Here is a 24,194-nt window from a genome sequence, read left to right on the forward strand (position 1 = left end):
TATCCCTGACCTCTCCTATTCCAACAGTATCACTTCCTTCTCCTTTCTTCTTCCTCTGGCAATGTCACTTCCTGTCTCACCAGTATTTCAAGTTAAACATGCTGGTGTATGCCAATCCTTTTATCTTTTCATACCTGCCAAAACTCAGATCTTCCTTTTACCCCACACCTGTACTTAGGAGGGAGGAATTGGAGAGAAGGAAACAGAAGCCAAGTAGCTGAGCCATTTCCATGTTGAAAATGAGCAAGTCATAAGTGAATCATTGTAATAGTTCAATTTGAATCTTTTAAAATATTTTCCATTTCTCTACTTAATATATTTATTCTTTCTTTTAGTTTCATGAACATATGGAATACTGTCATAGTGACTCTTTTATTCTCCCTGTCTTCTATCCTCGGTGTTACTTCTGGGCCAGCTTTGACTGCCTGATTTTTCTGCTCATTTTGGGTTGTATTCTCCTGCAACTGCATGCTCTTGATGCCAGGCATTATGAATTTTACATTATTAGGAACTGAATATTTTTACCTTTCTTTAACTATTCTTGAGCTTTGGGATATGATTAAGTTACTTGGACACAGCTTGATCTTTTCGTCTCTTGTTTTATACATTTGTTAGGTGGACCAGCAGTATGTATAGTCTAGGGTAAATTTATCTCCTCTACTGAGACAAGATCATTCTCATTATCCAAAGGATGCTCCCCATATTATGAGGTTTTAAACTCTGGCTGTTGGGACCTGGTACATTTCCGTGATACTATGTGAGCTCTAGACAGTGTTTCCTGTATTCCTTATTGGTGGGTTATTTCCACAGCATAGAGTAGTTTCCTCATGCCCTGAGCTAATCAGTACTTAGCTAAAAAAATCTTAGCTAAGTAAGATTTTGGGTGAGTCTTTGCAGGTCTCTTGAGTTTTCTCTTTGTGCAGCTCTCTTCTCTCTAGTACTCTGTCCTTGTCTCTTCCCCAGTACTCTGACTATGTTGGTGTCTCTGTGCTCTGTACAGTCTCTTTAACTTGCAGAGATGACTGAGTTCTGCTTGGCTCTTCTTCCCTGGACCATATCCTGGACATTTTCTCCATTCAGTAAGCTGGGATAATCTTAGCGTTCAGTTCATTTATTTATAGTCTCTCAGGGTTCGCTGTCCTTCCTTGCCTGATGTCTAGTGGCTTGAATGCTATCTTACATTTTTGTCCAGTTTTTAGTTATTTTATGCAGGAGAATAAATTTATGCCTGTTTCTCTATCTTGATGGAAGCAGAAATCTTGCAACTAGTGATTTTTATGTCTTTACTTAAAAAAAATTAAAACGTGCAGCAGAGTTTCAAGAATAGAACAGAGATTCCCCTATGAACTCTACTGTACTTATTAATTGTTAACATTTTGCCATATTTGCTCTGTGGTTTCCTTTCCCTCTCAATATAATTTGTGTTTTATATATATAATTTTTGGGGAGAATGATTTGTAAGTTAGTTGAAGACATTGTGTCTCTTTATTCTTAAACATTTAAGCATGTATTTTCTAAGAAGATATCCACAATGTAATGATCAAATTTGGGAAATTTACCATTGTTACCATGCTATTATTAAAAATATATTGCATATCCAGCTTTTGTCAACTGTTCCAATAATGTCCCTTTTGGAAAAATTTTTTTTCATCCTCATTCAGGATCTAATAGAGAATCACTTATTTCATTTAGTTGTTAGGTTTCTTCAGTTTCTTTAATCTGGAACATGTATGTGAGAAGTCACACTTTGTGCTTTGGTAGTTTTTCTTTTTTACTTAAAGTTATTTTTGAAGTGTGTACATTCTGCCTTTAATCCTGAGGGCATGGTTTAGTGTTTTTTTTTTTTTTTTGCGGTACGCGGGCCTCTCACTGTTGTGGCCTCTCCCGTTGCGGAGCACAGGCTCCAGACGCGCAGGCTTAGCAGCCATGGCTCACGGGCCCAGCTGCTCCGCGGCATGTGGGATCTTCCCGGACCAGGGCACGAACCCGTGTCCCCTGCATCGGCAGGTGGACTCTCAACCACTGGGCCACCAGGGAAGCCCCAGGCTCATCTTTTGAATGTTCCTTTTCCAGTCCTTCAAGAAACCCTTTCCCCGAGGGATCTTGGTTCCTTTTGGTAGTGAGACTATTTAGATATTCAACGAAGTTACTCTGTTGGGATATTATGTCTCACAGTATTTTGCAGTCACAAGTATTGCTGCAGTGAATCACTTTGTTACAGATGTGTTTTTGTATCTTTATGAATATCTTTAAGGTACATTCCTGGAGATGGGATTTCTAGGTCAAAGTGTAAATGTCTACGTAGTGTTGTTATATATTGTCAATATAAATATAAATTTCCTTTATAGCTTTTGTACCATTTTGTATATCTACTGGGAATATATGAAACTACCAGTTTCTCCTTAATCTGGGCAAGGGAGTATGTTGTCAAACTTATGAATTTTTATTAATATGATAGGTAGAAATGATACCTAGTGTAGCTTTAATTTATATTTCTCTAATTGTGAGTGAAATTAAACATCTTTTCATATTTTAACAGCTATTTTAGTTTGAGGACTTGTTTTATTCTATGCTAAAGGTGAATTTTACTTTGTGTTTCTTTATTCATCTAAAATTATACCTGTCAGAAATAAAAGGCATCCAAATGGGAAAGGAAGAAGTCAAGTTGTCTCTCTTTGTGGAGGACATGATATCATACAGTAAGTCCCCTACATACGAACCTTCAAGTTGTGAACTTTTAAAGATGTGAATGTGTGTTCACATGTCCAATCATGTTAAGTTAGTTCACGTGTCTGATGTACATTGTCACATGTGTGCATCTCTGCAAGTGGTTGTGCATTTGTGTACTTTACTGTACAGTACTGAATAGAGTAGTAAAGTAGTACAGTATCTTTATTTCAAGCCCAGGATGTCTGGAAGCCAGCGTAAAAGCAGCAGTGATGTAGCTGGTACTGCTAAGAAGTGCCAAGCCATAACGATGGAAATAAAAGTGAAAATAATTGAGAGAGTGGAGCAACAAGAGGAAGAAGAAGTAACTGAAGAATCGAAGAGATTCATGATGCAGGAAATGGCAAAGGGATTTTCTTTTTTTGAGGAGGCACTGTTTTTGAGGCACAGGACCTGAACATAGAATGGTACACAAAGGTTGCAGTAGTTGTTCAGAATGCAATCCAGGGCTACTGTGTCATCTATGACGAGAAAAAAAGAGCTACTACCCAGACATCACTGGATCATTTTTTCAAGAGGGTAGATAGAATTGAATCCAGAAAGGAACCAGAAACTGTGCCATTAACGTCAGGCATGAATGAAATTGCAGCTTGCCCTCTGTCTCCTATTGCTGACCATCCTTCAGCTCTACCATCTTCTGCCTCCTCTTCCTCCTCCAGTCAGTAACTCTTCTTACCTGTTCACTCGATGCCAGCCCCTGTATGCCAGCTGTTGTACTGTACTACTGTACTTTTCAAAGTACTATACTGTAAGATTAAAAATGTTTTCTTCATTTTGTGTGTTTGTTTTTTATGTATTATTTGTGTGAAAAGTATTATAAGCCCATTACAGTACAGTACTGTATAGCTGATTTTGTTAGTTGGGTACTTAGGCTAACTTTGTTGGACTTATAAACAAACTGGACTTACAATTGCACTCTTGGAATGGAACTTGTTCATATGTAGGGGACTTACTGTATATAGAAAATAATAAAACTACTACCAAGAAACTAATAGATGAATTTGGTAAAGCTGCAGGATTAAAAAAAAATCAATGTACAAAAATCAGTTTTGTTTCTATACACTAATGAACTATCTGAAAAAGAAAGACAATAATTCCATGTACAATAGCATAATAAAATTAAAATCCTTAGGAAAAAATTTAACCAAAAAGGGAAAGACCTGTACACTGAAAATTATAAGAAATTGATGAAAGAAACTGAAGAAAGACGCAAATAAATGGAAAGACATTCTGTGCTGATGAAATGGAAGAATTAATATTGCTAACATGTCCTTACTACCCAAAGCCATCTATAGATACAGTGCAGTCCCTCTCAAAATTTCAATGGCATTTTTCCCAGAAATAGAAAAACAATCCTAAAATTCATATGGAACCACTAAGACCCCAAATAGCCAAAATAATTCTGAGAAGGTAGAACAAAGCTAGATACAATTCCTGATTTAAAAATTTATTATAAAACTATAGTAATCAAAACAGTATGGTACTAGCATAAAAGCAGACACATGGACCTATGGGACAGAACTGAGATCCCAGAAATAAACCCTTGAATATATGGTCACCTAAGATTTAACAAGGGAGCCAAGAATAGTCTTTTTAATAACTGATGTTGGGAAAACTGAGTATTTCCATGCAAAAGGATAAAATTGGACCCCTGTCTTACACCACTCACAAAAATTAACTGGAAATGGATTAAAAACTTAAATGTAAGCGTGAAACTGCAAAGCTACTAGAAGAAAACATAGGGAAGAAAACCTCCTTGACATTGTGCTTGGCAACAATTTTTTGGATATGACACCAAAAGCTCAAGCAACAAAAGCAAAAATAAATAAGCAGCAAAAGCATTAATAAAAAGCTTCTGTACAGCAAGAAACTCAGCAAAATGAATAGGCAACCTACAGAATGGGAGAAAATATTTGCAAAAATCTATTTCATAAAGAATTAATATTTAAAATGTAAGGAACTCATTTTACTCAAGAGCAAAAAAACAAGTAATCCAAATAAAAAAATATCATGTCAGCATGAGGTACTTCCTTTGTCTCTCCATTTTAATCTACAACCAGTAAAATCCATAACTCAACAAATGTGCCTCTGTCCAAACACTAGGATGCTGGAGAATTCCACATATCTGTACATCTAAAGCGTGGGTGTCTTGGAACACATAGGGGAGGCATAGAGGGAACACTGAAGGCAGTACCATAATCTCAGACCCCTGACCACAGAGTCTGAGCCTGCAACCCAAGAGAACCTGGTAGCATTAGGGCATGCAGCACACACAACACCAGCTTCCTGGCTGCAGAGGCACTCACAGCTCCTAGGAACTGGACAGCAGTGGCGGTGGAGCCTGCAACCACATCTGTCCAGCTTCAGAAGTGCCCACCACTCCAGTCCCTCCCCACTTCACCCACAATAGCAGAGCCTGTGCACCCTAAAACTCTGGTCACAGGAAAGACAGCCGTAACCATGGCCCTCCAACCCTCCCAGCCCCCAAATCCATGGCAGCAGAGCCTGCTACCCAGGAGACTGAACGTAGGAGAGGCACCTGACATCATGCCCCAGGGGGGTGACACTGCTGACACCAGCAGCAGTAAGGCATCCATAACCCCAGAGGCACAAACAGTGACATCTAGGGCACTGGGTGACACCTCTCACCAGGGTGGTGGAAAGTGGAAAGTGCCAACTCTCAAGTATAACTGGAGGCAGCTCAGGTGAGACAAGCCAAAATCTTGTGCTATAGTGCCACCTACTGGAAAACAAAAGGCCTCTAATTACTAACCTATTGAATCCCTAGAATCAAGTTGTTTTTTTTTTTTTTCTGTAAAAGCTTTACCTAAAGGAAGAAAGGTATTTGCTGCTTCAGATACGCTGGCAGAGGAACAACTCATCAAGCACTGTGAAGAACCATGGTAACACGGCATCACAAAAAGAAAATGACAATTCTTCAGAAACTGAACTTAGTCATAGAGTATTGCAATGTAACTGATAGAGAATTCAAAATAGCTGTTATGAAGAAACTCAGCTACAAGAAAACTCAGAAAGGCAGTTTTATGAGGGATAAAATTAATGAACAGAAGGAATACTTTACCAGAGAGATTGAAACTCTAAAAAAGAACCAAACAAATTCTGGAGTTAAAGAAGTCAATAAATGAGATGAAGAATTCACTAGAAAGCATTGGAAGTTGAGCAGACCATATGGAAGAGAATTAGCAAGCTCAAAGATAGAAATCTAGAAATGGTATGGTTAGAAGAGGAGAGAGCATTAAGATATTAAAAAAAAAAGGGGGGTCTGCTTTTGAGGTGCAGTGGTTAAGAATCCACCTGCCAATGCAGGGGACACAGGTTTGAGCCCTGGTCTGGGAAGATCCCACATGCCGTGGAGCAACTAAGCCCATGCACCACATCTACTGAGCCTGTGCTCTGGAGCCCGCATGCCACAACTACTGAAGCCTGCACACCTAGAGCCTATGCTCCATGACAAGAGAAGCCACCGCAATGAGAAGCCTGCACACCGCAACAAAGAGTAGTCCCCACTCACTGCAGAAAGCCTGCACACAGAGATGAAGACCCAATGCAGTGAAAAATAAATAAATAAATTTATATATTAAAAAATAAAAGAAATTCTATGAGAACTCTTCAACTCTATTAGGAAGGGCAACATTAGAATAGTGGGTATCCCAGAAGAAGAGAGGCAAAAGGGAGCAGAGAGTTTAATTAAAGAAATAATAGCTGAGAACTTCCCAACCCTGGGGAAGGAACTGGTTATCCAGTACGTGAAGCTAAGAGAACTCCTTATAACCTCAATATAAAAGAACCTTCTCCAAGACACATTATGTTAAAATTCTCCAAAGTAAATGCAAAAAAAAAAAAAAATGTTAAAGGCATCCAGGGAAAAAAGGATGGTAACATACAGAAGAGCCCACATTCCGCCATCAGCACATTTCTCAGCAGAAACTCTATGGGCCTGGAGAGAGTGGAATGACATACTCAAAATATTGAAATATAAAAGGTGTCAGCCAAGAATACTCTGTTCAGCAAAGTTATCCTTCAGATATGAAGGAGAAATAAAGGCTTTCCTAGCAGGGAGTTCATCACCACTAGACATGCTTTATAAGAGATGTTGACTTTTCTGCTCTTCTCCTCAAAAAAAAAAAAAAAAAAAAAAGCAGAAGTGCACAAAACTATGACTAAGGTAATAAATAGAATCAGGAAATTGCAACCCTATATCAGAATAGGTTGTTAAACACTTGATTATTGGATAAAGGTTAGAGGGAAAAAACAGTAAAAAAAAAAAAAAAATTGGGCTTCCCTGGTGGCGCAGTGGTTGAGAGTCCACCTGCCGATGCAGGGGACACGGGTTCGTGCCCCAGTCTGGGAGGATCCCACATGCTGCGGAGCGGCTGGGCCTGTGAGCCATGGCCGCTGAGCCTGTGCGTCCAGAGCCTGTGCTCCGCAACGGGAGAGGCCACAACAGTGAGAGGCCCGCATACCGCAAAAAAAAAAAATAAAATTATGGCTACTTCAATTTGGTAACAAACTCACAACATAAAAGGGATGATTTGAGACAACAAAAATATAAAATTAGAAGAGGAAAAGGATGGAACCTCTGTAAGCAGATGAAGATAAGATGCTATCCATCAGAAAAAAGGACAATTTTATCTATGAGATATTTTATACAAGCCTCATGGTAACCCAAAACAAATTTAGAGCAGAGACATGAAACATTAAAAAAAAGGAAACTGAGAAAAATCTCATGGAAAACCATCAAACTAAAATGGCAGATAGAAACACAAGGAAAAAGAAACAATGGAAATATAGAGCAACCAGAAAACAAAAGATAAAATGGCAGTACTGAGTACTCATTTATTAATAATCACCCTCAATTAAATAGATTGAATAAAAAGTCACATTATGGCTGGTTGGATTACAAAATAACCCAACAATATGGTGCCTCCAGGAGACTCATCTCAACTCTAAAGACAAACATAGGCTCAAAGCGAAGGGATGGAAGAAGCTACTTCAAGCAAATGGCAGCCGAAAGACAGTGAGTGTCACCATACTCATATCAGACAAAATACATACTCATATCAGACAAAATACAGAGACAAAGATGGACATTGTATAATAATAAAGGGGGCAACTCATCAAGAAGACATAACAGTTATTAATATATATGAACCTGACATAGGAGCACCAAAATATATAAAGCAATTATTAACAGACTTAAAGGGAGAAATTGACAGTGATACATGATAGTGGGGGCCTTTAACACCCCAGTTACATCAATGAATAGATCATCCAGACAAAAAGTCCACAAGGAAACAGCAGCCTTAAATGAAACTTTAGATCAGATGGAGTTGTTAGATTTATATAAAACATTCCATCCCAAAGCAGCAAAATACATATTCTTCTTGAGTGCACATGAAACACTCTCAAGGATAGACCATATGTTGGGCACAAACAGTCTCAATAAATTTAAGGAGATTGAAATCATATCAAGCATCTTTCTAATAACAGTGGTATGAAAGAAACTAGAGATCAATTACAAGAAGGAAGATGGAAAAATAACAGATATGTGGAGATTAAACAGCATGTTCCTGAGTAACTATTGGATCAATGAAGAAATCAAAGGAGAAATAAAAAAATACCTGGTGACAAATAAAATTCAAATAAGACACACCAAAAATCTATGGGGTTTGCCAAAAGCAGTACTAAGTGGAAGTTTATAGCAATACAGGCCTGCTTCAAGGAACAAGAAAAATCTCAAACAATCTAACCTTACATGTAAAGGAACTAGAAAAAGAAGAAAAAACACAGTCCAAAGTCAGTAGAAGGAAGGAAATAAAGATCAGAGCAGAAGTAAATGAAGTACACACTAAAAAGAAAATAGAAAAGATCAATTAAACTAAGATCTTGTTCTTTGAAAAAGTAAACAATATTGACAAACCTTTAGCTAGACTCACTAGGAAAAAAGAGAGAAGGCTCTGGTAAATAAAATCAGAAACGAAAGAGGAGAAATAGCAGTGGATACCATAGAAATACAAAGGATTATGAGAGAATATTATAAACTGCCATACACCAACAAGTTGGACAACCTAGAAGAAATGGATAAAAATTTCAATCATACCATACAATCTTCCAAGACTGAATCACAAAGAAATAGAAAATCTGAATAGACTGATCAATAGGAGATTGAAACAGTAATCAAAAATATCCCCGGCTTCCCTGGTGGCGCAGTGGTTGAGAATCCGCCTGCTGATGCAGGGGACACGGGTTTGTGCCCCGATCCGCGAAGATCCCACATGCCATGGAGTGGCTGGGCCCGTGAGCCATGGCCACTGAGCCTGCACGTCCAGAGCCTGTGCTCTGCAACAGGAGAGGCCACAACAGTGAGAGGCCCGCATGCCGCAAAAAAAAAAAAGTCCCCCAAAACAAAGTCCAGAACCAGACGGCTTCACTGAAGATTCAAAGAAAATTTAATAACTGTCCTTCTCAAATTCTTCTAAAAAATTGAAGAGGAGAGAATGCCTCAACTCATTTTATGAGGCCAACATTACTCAGATGCCAAAACCAGACAAGGACAACACAAAAAAAGAAAATTACAGGGCATTATCTCTGATGAACATACTTGCAAAATTCCTAAACAAAATATTAGTAAACCAAATAAACAATACAGCTGATCCTTGAACAATGCAGGTTTTGAACTTCACAGGTCCACTTATACATGGTTTTTTTTTCTGTAGTAAATACAGCACTATATGGTATGTGTTTGGTTGAATCCACTGGTGTGGAACCATGGATATGGAGGGCCAACTGTGGTACTTGAGTATCAAGCAGGTTTTGGTGTCTGTGGCAAATCCTGGAACCAATCCCCCTTGGATACTGAGGGACAGATGTACATTAAAAGGATCATACACCATAATCAAGTATGATTTATTCCAGGGATTCAAGTATGATTTATTCCAGGGATGCAAGTATGGTTTGACATCCACAATTCAATCAATGTGATTCACCACATTAATAAAATGAAGGATAAAAATCATATGAGCATCTCAATTGGTGCAGAAAAAGCATTTGACGAGACTCAGAACCCATTTATGATAAAAACTCTCAATAAAATATGTATAGAAGGAATGTACGGCAATATAGTAAAGGACATATATGACAAATTCACAGCTAACATCATATTCAAAGGTGAAAAATTGAAAGCAAATCCCTCTAAGATCAGAAACAAGATGATGATGCCCACTCTCATACTTTTATTCAACAAAGTATTGGAAGTCCAACCCACAGCAATCAGGCAAGAAAAAGAAATAAAAAGCATCCAAATTGGAAAGGAAGAAGTAAATCCATCACTATTTGCAAATTTCGTGATGTTATATATAGAAAACCCTAAAGACTCCATCAAAAAACTATTAGAAATAGTCAATGAGTACAATAAAGTTGCTGGGTACAAAATTAATATAAAACAAAAATCTTTTGTGTTCCTATATACCAACAACAAACTAGCAGAATGAGAAATTGAGAAAAGAATACCATTTACAAGTGAAACAAAAAGAATAGAATACCAAGGAATAAATTTATCCAAGGATGTGAAAGACATGTACACTGAAAATTATAAGACGTTGAAAAAAATTAAAGATGACACAAAGAAATGGCAGGATATTCTATGCTCATGGACTGGAAAAATTAAGATTGTTAAAATGTCCCTATTACATTAAACAATGTGTGGCTTCAATGTAATACCTATCAAATTCCCAAGGACATTTTTCACAGAAATAGAACAAAAAAATCCTAAAATTTATATGGAACCAAAAAGACCCTGAATAGCTAAAGCAATCCTGAGAAGAGAGAACAAAACTGGAGGCATCACACTCCCTGACTTCAACTTATATCACAAAGCTATTGTAATTAAAACAGCATTGTAGGGCTTCCCTGGTGGCGCAGTGGTTGAGAGTCTGCCTGCCAATGCAGGGAACGTGGGTTCGTGCCCTGGTCTGGGAGGATCCCACATGCTGCGGAGCGGCTGGGCCCGTGAGCCATGGCCGCTGAGCCTGCACGTCCGGAGCCTGTGCTCCGCAACGGGAGAGGCCACAACAGTGAGAGGCCCGCGTACCGCAAAAAAAAAAAAAAAAAAAAAAAAACCAGCATTGTATTGGCAGAACATTGGACACATAGATCAGTGGAACAGAATTGTGAGCCCAGAAATAAACCCACACATATATGTATAATTAATTTATGACAAAGGAGCAAAGAACATACAATGGAGAAAGAATAGTCTCCTCAATAAATTGTGTTGGGAAAATGGATAGCCACATACAAAAGAATGAAACTAGACCACTATCCTACACCACATACAAAAATCAACTCCAAATGTATTAAAGACTTGAATATAAGACCTGAAACCATAAAATTCCTAGAAGAAAACATAGTATACTTTTTGACATTGGTCTTAGCATATCCTTCTGGATGTGTCTCCTCAGGGAAGGGAAATAAAAGCAAAAAAAAAAAAATCAAAAAACAAAAACACAAATGAGACTACATCAAATTAAAAAGCTTCTTCCCTGCAAAGGAAACCATCAACAAAATGAAAAGACAACCTACCAACTGGGAGAAGATATTTGCAAATCATATACCCATTAAGAGGCTAATATTCAAAATATATAAAGAACTCATACAACTCAACAACAACAAAAAACGACCTAATTAAAAAATGGGCAGAGGATCATAATAGACATTTTTCCAAAGAATACACATAAATGGTCAATGGGTACATGAAAAGATGCTCAATATCACTAATCATCAAGGAAATGCAAATCAAAACCACAATTAGGTATCATCTCATGCCTGTTTGAATGGTTATTATCAAAAAAGGCAAGAAACAAGTGTTAGAGAGGATGTGGAGAAGAGGGAATCTTTGTATACTGTTGATGGTAATGTGAATTGGTGCAGCTACTATGGAAAACAGTATGGAGATTCTTCAAAAAAATTAAGACTAGAACTACCATATGACTCAGCTGTTCCACTTCTGGGTATTTATCACAAGAATATGAAAACACTAATTTTAAAAGATATATGCACCCCTCTGTTTATCACAGCATTGTTTACAATAGGCAAGATATGGAAACAACCTAAGTGCCCACCAACAGATGAATGGATAAAGAAGATGCGATATATATCTATATCTATATATCTATATATATAAAATCATACTGTAGTGTATACAGAAATAGAAATATAGTACACATGAAACATATAATGTTATAAACCAGCAAAAAAAAAAATAGGAACTTACAACTCAAGAGCAAAAAACCAAACAATCCATTTATAAAATGGGCAGAGGATCTGAATAAACATTTCTCCAAAGAAGACATACAAATGGTCATAACTTGGTACAGTTACTTTGGAAAACAGTATGGAGGTTCCTCAAAAATTAAAATAGAATGATCATATGATCCAGCAATTCCATTTCTGAGTATGCATCTGAAGGAAATTAAATTATCATCTTGAAGAGATATGTATGCCCCCATGTTCATTGCAGCATTATTTATAATAGCCAAGATATGGAAATAACCTAAGTGTCCATCAGTGGATGAATGGGTAAAGAAAATATGGTATATATATGCAATGAAATATTATTCAGTCATAAAAAAGTAAATCCTGCCTTTTGCAACAACATGGATAGACCTTGAGGTCATTATGCTAAGTGAAATAAGTCAGACATAAAATAAGCACATTTAGGAATTCAGAAAGTCTTTTGAAATAATGCATTTTATGTAAAAAACAGTATGTTATGATATAATATTAGTGTTATTTACTATAACACTTAACATTCTGAAAAATGTTCTAAAACTTAAAGTCCCAAACCAGTCATTTGTTTTCCTGGAGCATAAAGAAATGTGTACTGTCAGTGTTAAAGTGGTACTATTTCTAATTATCCAGTGTGATATTGGGGTTGGTTAGGTAAGAAGATGATTTATTTCTTAATTGTTCTGTTTAGGAAGATTTGAAGTGTGGTTCATTATTCTAGTTAGAAACTCAAATACAGTGAGAGGCCTCTTTCTTTTTCATCTTCATTTCTTCTAACAGACTGTGTCATATCAAGAATGACTCATTAATCTTGGCCTAGAAGGACTTCTTCACTTTAGCTGTTTGTTATTCATGCTACAAAGTAGGTGGCCTACAGAGAGTAGATGGCTTTTCCCTATAGCTCTTAAGCTTGTAATTTAATGATAAAGTACTAAATACAGATTAATGTAATATGTAATCAGTTTATAAGGTACTCTCATCAGTTTAGCTTAGATGTTGTTCTCAAAGTAGTCCTTCATTGCAAGGGTCTTTAGGTTCCCATACTTCTGTATCCTCCAGACTTCTTAGGTTGTTTCCAGTCTAGCACAGTAAGAGGTAGATTTGGGTTGAAGCTGAGCTCTTCCATTCGTTAGCTGTATTATGATCTTGGACAGATTACTTAATCTCTCTGACACCATTTATAAGATGAAGATATGTGCTCAGACTGTTGATGTAAGGGGTGAATAAGAAAAAGCCTATGAGTGTATCAGAGGTAGACAGTGTTGGAGAAGAGGAGTAAAGGGCCGTCTTGACAAGCAAGGTTAGCTTTAATAGGGGTGGAGTTGGGGAGAAGTAATGGAGAACATCAAACTCACCTCTTGGTTCTGTATTACACAGGATATGAGAAAAGAAAACAGCATTTCTTTGGTAGAGCTTCAAAAGGGAGTATCCTAAGTCTATAGTCTGGTTCATACCTTCTGGAAACAAATGCAGAGCTTTAACTTTTTTTTCCCCCCAGAAGTCTATTTGAGGGGCTTTCAAAAAAGATAAGATTGAGCAGTAGCTGGAAGAACTGGTTGGATTGGGGAAGGCAAAGGCTTTGCTTTTGTAAAAAATGTTGAGTTGAAAGAGCCAGTCAAGGAAATTTTGGGGATACAGGAAATAGGGAATAACAGAACCACTTCTCTAGGACATGGATGGGGAATGGGAGTGGGATGCAGCAGGGTGGAGAACAGGAATATTACCCAGAAACTAGAGGGAAGTAGGCAAACATCTCCTTACTGTAATTTATTGTTTTCTTTAAAATTTTCAAATAGGCCATCCCTGTATTAACAAAGATCCACTAGAGCTGGATCAACAAAGCAGTCTTCTGTGGACATGAGCAACAGAGGTCAATGAGTTTATGAGGATGATGAGGGAAGTAGCTAAGTAGAGAACAACCACAGGGTGTTGGAGCTGGAAGAGACTGTGGAGGTCTTTAATTCAACCTGTAACTTTTGGTAGGACAGACTGCTGAGCTTATGTGATTTACTTCTGAAGGACAAAGATGACTCTGGCCAGTTATCTTTGTTCCTCAGAAGAACAAGAAGAGTGGCCTTTAAGTCCAAGAAGAACACAAGCAATTGAGGGGCACTGAGTCTAGAAAATTTGAAGAAAAAGTATTAGAAAAGAAAAGGTAATATAGTTTCCTTCGTGGTCTGAATCTGTGCTTAGACCTTTTTTTTTTTTAAACATCTTTATTGGAGTATAATTGCTTTACAATGGTGTGTTAGTTTCTGCTTTATACGAAAGTGAATCAGCTGTACATATACATATATCCCCATATCTCCTCCCTCTTGCGTCTCCCTCCCTTTTTTTTCTTTTTGGCTATGCTGTGTGGCATGCGGGATCTTAGTTTCCCAACCAGGGGTTGAACCTGTGACCCCTGCATTGGGAGTGCAGAGTCTTAACCACTAGATTGTCAGGGAAGTCCCTGTTTAGACATTTAGACTTACACTTTTTTGGTAGCAGTAGCAATATTCTGGTAGTCATAATGGCTTTCTCCTTACTGCTGAGATTGGGCAATGACTGAGATGATGTGGCTCAGCATATTTGGTACCACTCTTTAGAACCCAGATATTGACTTTGATTATGTTGATTATTTTGATTCTATTTTATTTAAAAATATTTAGTCATTTTTTTTGTCTACATAGTATTTTTATTCAGGATTTGTTTTGATTGTGATGTTAGTGTTTGATAATATGAGAATTTATAGTACTTGAATAACAGGGTCTAAAAAGTTTCAACCCTTTCTTTCTTTTTTAATAAATTTATTTTTAATTTATTTATTTTTGGCTGCATTGGGTCTTCATTGCTGTGCACGGGCTTTCTCTAGTTGTGGCAAGCAGGGGCTTCTCTTTGTTGCGGTGTGTGGGCTTCTCATTGCGGTGGCTTCTCTTTTTGCAGAGCACAGGTTCTAGGCGTGGGGGCTTCAGTAGTTGTGGCACGCAGGCTCAGTTCTAGAGCACAGGCTCAGTAGTTGTGGCGCACAGGCTTAGTTGCTCTGCAGCATGTGGGATCTTCCCGGACCAGGGATTGAACCCATATCCCCTGCATGGGCAGGCAGATTCTTAACCACTGTGCCATGAGGGAAGTCCCTCAACCGTTTCATTGTTAGAAAGGCTTAATTAGAGAAGCCGAAATCCCCTGAAATTAAAGGACATATTTAACTCAGATGATCCATTTCTTGCTCACTCACTAAGTAAACTCAGTCCTTTGGTTCTTTGCAAATCTCCACCAGATGAGATCATACCTGTAGAGATTTCTGGATACTGGGATATAAACCATGCAGAGGAGACTAGTCAATTCCTGCTATATTTACAGGGGAGGAAATTTTAAATGCTGTAAGAAAAAAATAAGTTATCCAGAAACTCATCAAAATGAGTTATAGAATTGATGGGTTTCATATATGTAATCAGTTTGTGAAAACTATTATATTATCATTATAAAACATTTGAATGTTGGAAGGCTGTTTGACTCAGATACGGTACTGATAGTGTGGGGGTTTTTTTTTGTTTTGTTTTCATGCTTCTTGTGCTGGGATTTATTGAGCTTCTTGAATCTGGATTTTTCATTTTCATCAAGTTTTGAATATTTTCAGCCATTATTTCTTCAAATACTTTTCCTATTCCTCTCTGTCTCCTATGATGTTTCTAATTATACACATATTAGATCTCTAAAAGTCCTAAAGTTCAGTGATACTCTGTTTATTAAAAAAAAAATTTTTTTTCTCTCTGCTTCATTTTTGATAGTTTGTGTTGCTATGTGTTGTTGAGTTTTGTTTGGGGACACAGTTACGTTACTTGGAAAGAGTTTCATCTTTTGGATTCTGAGTTTAAGATTTGTTAGGCAGGACCAGAACAGTGTTAACTCCAGGGCTAATTACTCCCCACTAGGAAGGTAAAACTTTTTTGAGTATTCTACCCCATGCCCCATAAATTTTGAGTTTTTCCGTGTGGCTGGTGGGAACGGGCAGTATTCCCAACCATGGGTGAGCACCAGGTCCTGTTCCCTTTAGTCTTTTCAGCCAGTTCTTTGCCCAGCTCCTGTAGTTTTCTCCCGGGCATGCACTGATCAGTGTTGTGCTGAATCCTGGATGGAGCGGGGCTCACTGCAGATCTCTGGGCTTCTCTCTGTGTACCTCTGTCCTCTCCAGTAGTCTGTCCCATGAACTCTAGTTGCCTTGCTCTTTCCTGACTCTCAGCTTTGTCTCCTCACCCCAGGGATTCTGCTGGTGTCTCCTTCAGTTTCTCCTTCCTGTGCTGCAGTCTCTCAAGTCAGTAAGTCAGGGCAATTGTAGGGCTCGCCTTGTTTGTTTCCTTTTCTTGGTGATCACTGTTCTTCTTTGGCTGATAAACAGTGTCTTGAAAACTGTTGTTCCATATCTTTTGTCCATTTTTTGCTTGTTTCAGGTAGAAGGGTAAATTTGGTCCCTGTTACTCCATCTTGGCTGATCTTATTTTTAAAGATTTTCCCAGTAGCATTTTATTTTTCTTCTGGGAAGACGTAATTAGCACTTATGAAATCAGACTACATATTTAGAATTTAAGATAATTCAGATCAGGTGAGGGTTTGCATTATTATTTTAATAAAAAAATGTAAACAAGTATAAGCTATGTGAGGCCCAGAGAGTTTTCTTCTTGACCTTTTAATTTAACCCCTGTAATGGCCAAGTCCCTTGCCTAAAATTTCTGATTGGGCATTGTAATTGGTATATATCAAACTTTTTACTATGACTTCTAAGTCTGTTTATCTCTGATTTTCTCCATGTACTTCCCTTAAGAAAATAACTCCAGGAAGACAACTGGGGCAGTTTTAGGCCTTTCACTTCTCTTTGGGATTCCAGCCCTGTGCTGCCTGCTGTCCAATATATGAAAAGAGTGTCATGCATGATGCCCCATTTTCTAGTTGTTTTCAATGGGAAGATGAGTTTGATTCCAGTTAGTAAAGTATGTCATGGTCAGAAGAGGTCCTTTACTTTGCTGGTTATTTTATCTCCTCTTTCTAACATTGTTCCTGGTACAAAGGAATCAATCAGTCAATCAAGAAAACCAGTGTTTTCTTGTTTCCTTCATCTCATTTCTGAGTACCTGATAATATGCATGATTAATTTGTTAATTACAATTACTAATATATGGAAATATAAGCAGTGTGATAGGATCTTTACATTTCATACCTGTTGCTATTATATATACCTGAATGGAATAAATTATTTTCTGTGGAAAATTCTAACATTTAATTTTTAAAAATTAATTTAGACTATTTCCCCAAAGTAAGTTAAACTAGTGAGTTTTTACCACTTTATGGAGGAGCTGCTAATATTTCCTACTACCTTTGAGTAGATATTGTTTTATATTTTTCACACTATCATGTAATGATTAAAAAATAACTCATCTTGTTCTGTATTATTTTATTTTAGATATAGTTTTGGCTTGTAGTGTGATGATTGTTCCCTGTTCCATATGAGAGCTGCAATTTAATTACATGGAAGCATCTGTCCTAAATTTGGAGTGATATAGTAAAGGCTGGTGTTTCGTATTTTAGTAAGCCCTATGTTTAGAAGTGCTATCGTGGTGTTAGGTCACAGTGTGTATGTATTTTGAGCAGCTTGTGGATGGAATTTGAGTTGGAATTGAGTGGATGGAATTGAGAAATAATTTTGTTTTGGATTAGTTCTAATATTTACATTTTTACAAGGCATTTCAGGTTTGAGGAGAAAAAAATAATTTGTTATCTTTTCCACATTTCATGTATAGTCATCCTAATTTTCTTCTCTGTATTTTTTTTTAATGCATATGCCCACACAAGACATTTATTTATCTTACAGAAATAACTTTGTACTCTATAAAGTGTTCTGAAGTTTGGCTTTTTTACTTAGTTATGTATTCTGGGCTTTCTCTGTATCATTTCACTTGCAGTTACTTTACTTTTTTTAATAGCTGCATATCATTTTATAATTCATTTCTTCAGTTTTTTAAATTGAACTCTTTTTGCTCTTAAGATTGTGATAAATATCCTTATAAATAAAATCTGAATTCTTGTGAAAATATTTTTTGTGAGATAAATTCTAAGAAGTAGAATTTCTGGGTATAAAGTTTGCCCACTTAGAATTTTAGTAGCTATTACCAAATTTGTTTTTCAATAATTTACATTTCCACTAACAGTGCATTAGAGAGCCTGTTCCCATATACACTTACCTACAGTGTGTGGTTGTTTTATTTAATTTTGTCAATCTGATACATGAAAAATAATTTCAAATGGCTTCATTTGTATTTTTTTATTATTAGAAAGGGTAAGCCTTTTCCTTTCAAATCATTATCTTCAGAGGCATCTCAGAAATAATGTTAAATAACATTGCTGATATTAAACAGCTTGGTTTGTGTTTGACTTATATGGGAATACTTCTATGTTTAACTATTAAATATTCATTTTTGAAATGTTCCCAAACTGATTATGAGATGTTTTTCTTTTAATGGACAATTTTGCACAATTAATATTTTACTTAAGACTTTTGCATTGGTATTTATAAATGAATTTAATTTTGTAGTATCTTCATCATTTTTTGTTATCTGTGTTATGGTGATTTTAGGAACTTTGTTTTCAGTCTCCATTCTTAGAAACAACTTAGGTAATACCAAAGGCATCTGATTCATAAAGGTTTGAAATTATTCATTAGGAAAAAATGTTTGAGCTTTGTACTTTATGAGAGGTATTTTATTGATAATTGATTTATGATAACCATGTATTCCATGGTTATTCGTCTCTTTGAATTTCCTATCTGTAAAAGTTAGGATTCAGTCAGGAAAACAGAACCTACACTAGGTACTTCAATAAATAGGATTTAATTGGGGTAAATGTGTTCAAAAGTTTTAGAAGAGCTGAGAGCAAACAGAGAAAGATAAGAACCTCAGAGATTAGTAACTATGTGGAGCCTCTACCATCTGGAAGCCACAAAAGGAGGAGGAGGGCTTATTACAAGCAGAGAGACAGAGGAAAGAAAGAATCTGAGAGGGAGAGAGAAATATATCCTGGCTTCTCCCTTCTTCCTGCCCTTCAGCCTTGTGCCAGTACCTCCCATTGCCCAATAAAGCCAAAAGCCAGTTAGCAAGGGAGAGCCTGGGAAATACAGTTTGCAGAGATCAGGTCCCAGCAGGTAAAGGGCTGGGAATGTACCTGTGAGCAAAAAATGGAATGATCTGTATGCAGTCTCTTGGAATGTCAATTTTGCTAATTTGCATTTCTCTTTAAAAGAAAAAAAAGCTACTTCATTTATTTTCAGATGCTTCTCTCAGTTTTTGCAATTTTGTCTTAATTTATGGTTAGTTCTAAGTGTCGATTTTATATACTTTATTTCCTTTGTTATTGTTATTTCCTTTGTTATTGTTAAGCTCTCCTTTTTAATGCTGTCAACATTTTTTCTATTTTTATTTTTGTCTAATTAATAAATATTTTTCATTTTTTCTTTTCAATTCCTTCTTTGTACTTTCCTTAGTTTTATATTGTTCTCCCTTTTCTAACTTCTAAAATTGTATTTTAATAAATTTATTTAAAAATTTTCTTACTTAGAAATAGTGTAAAGTTTGTGAATCTGAGCATATTGAACTGTGTATCATGGAGCTTGATGGTCAGTGTTTTATTTACTGTTATTTCTAGGTCTTCTTTTAGTTTAAAAACTTAACTTTTTTGGCCTATGCATTTTTTAGGAATGATTTGATTTTTTTCCTTTAAAAAATTCTGATAAGGATTTTTTCCTTTATTTGAAAGAGGCTAGATAGTGTGGTTAGTATGCACTATTTCTATTTTTGAGGAAATTTATGAAATTTCTTATAGCCCAATATTATCTAATTTTTAAAAATATTCTTTTAAAATAGGTATTTTTAGACCTGTAGTATATAGAGTTTTATATATGATGATAGGTCAAACATATTATTAAATTACTTATTCAGGTACTCTGTATTATTATTTTTTTTTAGTCTAGTCTCTCACAGGTAGAGATGAGTATATTTAATTCTCCTACTACTTTTGATTTCTCATTGCATTTTCCACCATTTTTGCTTTCTGTTTAGATGTACTGTTTTCTGGAATGAAAAGAATCACAACAGTTATATATTCATTCTGAGTGATATTCTTTGGCAACATACTGTGCCCTTCTTTGTTTTATATTTTGTGTCTAGAATTCAGTTTTTTATCATTTGAATATAATGACTGCTGGATCTTACTGTTCATATTTTTCTGGGGGAGGGGTTTCCCTATCTTTTCTGTTGTTGTTACATGTTATTTTATTTTACTGATGTTTCTCATTTTGTGTATAGTGAAGTTTTTTCCCCTCTGATTTGATAATGTTTTCCTTTTCATAGATGTTTAACACATAAAGTTTACATATAATATTTAACAGATGTGTTTAGTATAATTTTTATTTTGCAGCTTATTTTTAATTTTAATCATTTTAAGTTTCTTTTGTTTTCTTTTTCTAGTGGACAATGTTAACTTTCTTTAAAAATTATTTTTGTAATTCAGAAGGTCTATATAGTCTGATTTTTTCTAAACATTCACTTGTTTAACTTTTGAAACTTAAAAATTATAAGCTTAAATCTGTATCTCTTTATTTACAAATTTTTTTTTAATTAATTTATTTATTTTTGCTGTGTTGGGTCTTCGTTTCTGTGCGAGGGCTTTCTCTAGTTGTGGCAAGTGGGGGCTACTCTTCATCGCGGTGCGCGGGCCTCTTACTATCACGGCCTCTCTTGTTGCGGAGCACAGGCTCCAGATGCGCAGGCTCAGTACTTGTGGCTCACGGGCCCAGTTGCTCCACGGCATGTGGGATCCTCCCAGACCAGGGCTCGAACCCGTGTCCCCTGCATTAGCAGGCAGACTCTCAACCACTGCGCCACCAGGGAAGCCCTTTATTTACAAATTTTATAACTAAAGCTGTCTATTGACTCTTATGTATGAAAGGTGAGGAAATGAGCATACTTCTTATCAATCGCTCACTCCTGATTTTGTTAGTATCCTTTGGGATTTTTGTCTAGTTTATTATAGTTAAGTTATTCCTACTTTCACATTTTTGTAGCTCTTCTCTCAGAAGTTAAGATACTTTTTTTCTATTTTGTAAACTTAACCACAATGGTTTTATTTTCAAATTGTATTAATATTCTTTGCCTGTGATTAGATTTTTCTAAAATTAACTTCAGATATTTTCACTTTTTATTATTTCTTAACCTGTCTGTAGCTTTCAGCATCAGTGACTCTGACTACTGGTAAAATTCCATTATGAGGAACATTATTAATCCCTTAAGCAGGATTCTGTGTAATAAAGCAATTTGAATGTCTGCAGATGGTCTGCAGATGAGATGGTCTGCAGATAAGGAATTATCTTCCACAAATTATCCTAATCAACAAATAATTTATCTATGCTTTGGCCACTGCTATGCCTGAACTAAAGAGCCATATCTGCAAAGTGCTATATCAGTTTAATTATAAATGTTGAAATGCATCTTTTCTGTTTGTTTGTTTATTAAGCATCTGTTAACATTTTACTCATCTCTCTTTTTAAGAAATATTCCAGCCATGCGTCTAATTCAAGTTATACACCACCCAAACATTTTCTTGCACACTCACTCATTCCTTTTAGGCCAGTGCTTCTTATTGCATTGTGTGCTGCTCTAATCCCTCTGTTGTTTTATCAGTTGAAGATAGACTTGTTAATTTTCCTTCCCCATCATAATTGGCATTGTTCTATGCTATCTAATTCCAGTTTGAAACAATTAAAAAAATCTTTTAATGGCATATTTTCACTTAATGGTTTTATTCTACATTTGTTCCTCTTTCCCTCCCTCTCGCCCTTCCTTCTTTCAAAGAATATTTAGTAGCTATTATTTTAGGCATCACAGTGAATACCTAAAATAGTGAACACAGAGACACAGTACTATCCTTATGGAGCTTCCACTGTAGTTGGGGAGACATTAAAAAAAATGGTATACATACAAATAAATAGTTGTTTTAAGTGGTAAGATAAAGAATAGCAAGCATTAGACCTACATGAGATTTAGCTGATTCCTAAAGGAAGAGGTGGATCTTGCTATGTGAAAGAGAGGATGAGCTCCCAGGAAGAGAGAATGTTTAGGAAATTAAAGGAAGACCAGTGCTACTAGAAGTTATTTAGCTGGGTAGATAATGGCAAAACAGAAGTTGAAAGGATAGACAGAGGACACATAATCTGAGACACTATAGGTCTTAGAAGGAAGTTTGGATTTTTCTTTAAATGAAAAGGAAAGCCAGTGTAGGATTTTATGCAGGAGATGACAATTTCTTTTGCTACTTTAAGGAGAATGGTTTGGAAAGGAGCATGAGTAGAAGAGAGGACACCAATTAGGAGGTGCTGCAACAGTCTAAGCCAGAGATAATCATATCTTCCAAAAGGGGTGGCAGTGAATATGAAGAGAAGTGGGTAGATTTGTGGTAGACTTTGGAGGGAGAATCAGAAGGAGTTTCTGATGGATTGTTCATGTGCAAGGGTGACTTGAGCTTCAAAAGAACAGAGACTTCTAGGAAGAGAGGGCATATTTATTAGCAGTATTAGGTTGTTTTTAGTAGGATCAAGCCAGGTTTTTGTTACAGATAGAAGACAAGTGGAAAGTTCTGATAAGAAGTATAAGGAGTTTTCTAATCATAGAGCAAGAGTTCTTGAGAGTACAGGATTCTATAGATAGTGTCCTGGGTCAGAATAGGAGATATTGAGGGCAATATGGGGTTGACAGTTGGGGTGATAATATATACCTTGGGAGGTTTTGACTTTGCACAGTGACTGCAGTGAACAGGGCTATTAGACAGGATGAGATGTGCCCTCCTGGGAGGTGAAGGGCAATCTGACCTAGTTGTGTGATCTTTAATGTTAGCTTCTAAGAAGGCTGCAAGGACTCCTACATAGAATCACAAAAATTTATTGCTACAAAGCACTTAGAGAGTATTTGCTTTTTGAAGATAGAGAATGTTTCTTTTTTGAGAAAGAAACAGATTCCTCTCACTTTATTTTTGGTAGTCTTAATACTCTGCACATGCTATACAGTGTTTTTCAAACATGGTATTTTTTAGAGTGAAAATATCAAATGAAAAAGGCAAAGCTACAAGAATTACTGGGGCAATTTAAATTATGTTTTTAATCCACATTTGTATAGTTTTTCTTGTTTTCATCTTTGTTAAATTTAATATTTTAATGGAGGAGCTACATTAGTTTTAAATGGCTTTGTGGTATCGAGCATTTTAGTACTGAGGTTATTGAATTTGAAAGTAAATACGATGAGTTCGTAGGCCATCTATCTTATTTCATGTTCATAATAGCATCTCACAACTAAAAATGACCCTTTTCCCTAAAGAAATGTCCTCAAAGATTACTTTTTTAAAAAAACGTATTGCAGTGTATCAAAAAGCAGGATTACTAAGTTAGACCCTGGTGAGTTCTGACTAAGAATTTGCTTCCTTTAGTCTATACTTTTGATTTAGATACCTATTAAATTTTGATTTAGGATTATTTTGGACTACTAACAGAAACAGAAATTCTGTTCATTCACAGATCAAAGGTAATAGTGTAGAAAATTACTCTTGTGAAATATCTGACACTATACCTTGTCTATTTTTTGTATCTTTACCATGGATCCTCTCTGACCATGGAAAGTCTCCAATACCTGTTTCTGAATAGAATTTTGAAGACCTGTAGTGAAGAGCATTCCCTTTATTTTTTTCAGTATTAATAAGGTAGAAAGTCTAAAAACAGATGACTTGTTCTTCCAGCAGTATCCATATGCCCACTTGTCCCAAACCCACCATTATGTGTGTCTGCTATTGAGGCAATGTGTTGGGCTAGAAAACTCATTGAGAACTAATGGTATTTATTAAGAAAAGAGATAAGATAGAAATGTAGAGAATACAAGTATTTAAGACATAGACAGCAAAAGAAGAGCAGGTATAAAGTTTGAGAAGGAATTTTTAGGAAGGGAGGAAGGCAAGCCAGCATGTTGGAAGATGAGAAGCCATAGAAACCAAAAAAGAGGGTTTCAGGAAGAAGTGAGTCAGTAGGATCGGATGCCTCAGAGAAACAGGTTAAGAATGAAGATGGGTAAATTTCTGTTGCATTTGATCATTAGGAAGTG

At 36.3% G+C, this 24,194-nt stretch overlaps 1 protein-coding gene across 5 annotated transcripts in view; it reads left to right on the top strand.

Annotated features, from left to right (window-relative positions):
* FER (FER tyrosine kinase) overlaps positions 1–24,194 on the top strand; it is a 478,023-nt gene that overhangs the window by 54,160 nt on the left and 399,669 nt on the right. The window lies entirely within an intron of this gene.

Source organism: Lagenorhynchus albirostris, chromosome 3 (assembly GCF_949774975.1).
Source record: "Lagenorhynchus albirostris chromosome 3, mLagAlb1.1, whole genome shotgun sequence".
Classification (NCBI taxonomy): domain Eukaryota; kingdom Metazoa; phylum Chordata; class Mammalia; order Artiodactyla; family Delphinidae; genus Lagenorhynchus; species Lagenorhynchus albirostris.